The sequence below is a fragment of the Cherax quadricarinatus genome, chromosome 20 (genome assembly GCF_038502225.1).
Source record: "Cherax quadricarinatus isolate ZL_2023a chromosome 20, ASM3850222v1, whole genome shotgun sequence".
Classification (NCBI taxonomy): domain Eukaryota; kingdom Metazoa; phylum Arthropoda; class Malacostraca; order Decapoda; family Parastacidae; genus Cherax; species Cherax quadricarinatus.
Genome location: NC_091311.1, coordinates 9,855,899 through 9,857,135, shown reverse-complemented (window position 1 = coordinate 9,857,135; position 1,237 = coordinate 9,855,899). Strand labels below are relative to the sequence as shown.

The 1,237-nt window shown below is 37.3% G+C and overlaps 1 protein-coding gene across 2 annotated transcripts in view; it reads right to left on the bottom strand.

The window, feature by feature from the left end:
- Window positions 1-513: 513 nt before the first annotated feature.
- The window catches only part of nAChRbeta2 (nicotinic acetylcholine receptor beta2), a 1,855,029-nt gene continuing 1,854,305 nt past the window's right edge, over window positions 514-1,237 (bottom strand). For both annotated transcript variants that reach the window (XM_070086879.1, XM_070086880.1), the window contains one exon: window positions 514-1,237. This exon is cut by the window's right edge and continues 424 nt beyond it. The gene's annotated coding sequence lies outside the window, so the exon portion shown is untranslated.

Genomic DNA, 1,237 nt, shown 5'->3' with positions numbered 1-1,237 from the left:
ACTTCGAGGGTGTATAAATCTGTAGTTGAGGGAAGGCAAGGGAGGGATTATAGGAGGTTTTGTGTGAGGGGGGTTTGGACTTCCAGTAAGCATGCGTGAATGTCTAAGATAGGAGCGAATAGAGGCAAATGGATTTTAGGACTTGACGTGCTGTTGGACTATGTGCAAGGTTACATTTATGAAGGGATTCAGGGAAACCGGCAGGCCGGACTTGAGTCCTGCAGATGAGAAGTACAGTGCCTACACTCTGAATGAGGGATGATAATGTTGCAGTTTTATAACTGTAGTGTAAGTATACCTCTGGCAAGGCAGTGATGGAGTGAATGACGGTGAAAGTTTCTCTCTTTCGGGCCACCCTGTCTTGGTGGGAGACGTCCGATGAGTTAATAATATATATATATATATATATATATATATATATATATATATATATATATATATATATATATATATATATATATATATATATATATATATATATATATATATATATATATATGCAATAAGATCACAGTAGCATAGCTTTTGGTGTTTCGTTTATGACGTCCAGCCATGGGTTTCAGGTGACCCTTGATTTTGGTGCACTAGCATCAAAACCATCAGCCGTATACTAACAAAAATGTGTGGGATCTGAAGAGACCTACTTGCTAAGACTATAAAGCTAACTGGTAAATAGCTGTAAAAAAATTGTACAAATTTTATATCGATTTCGGAAACACTGAAGATTTAACTGAGACGATAATGTGTTTTAAAACCACATCTACTAATGGCATAAAAAAACCATTGACTATGAACCTCAAGAAAGAAGTGGTTGATATTTAATACAATCTTTCAACAAACATTACCTCTACTTTTGTTAAACTCGTTTGTATATGTACAGATCGTTTGCTTATAAAACGCCCTATACACTCCCTTAACATTACGGTTATGGATAACAACAAGAAGACACGGCAGAGGATATCTTCACTGTCGACGGGTCACCTCAGACTAAAGCTTGCTTGAGAAGTCTGTCATCTGTTTACATCCTGGGTGAGAGTTGGTCGACGATCCTACTGCAGTCGCTGACACCCTTTGAGCTTAATCAATAACCATGTGAACAAAGCCCATAACAAGTATTGTATAACATGTGAATTACTTGGTAACAGATATAATCACACAACCCTGGAACATGAAGGGGTGGATAACAGCCTTTCAGGATAGGTCATACAATATGTATAATCTCGTGAGGGATCATATA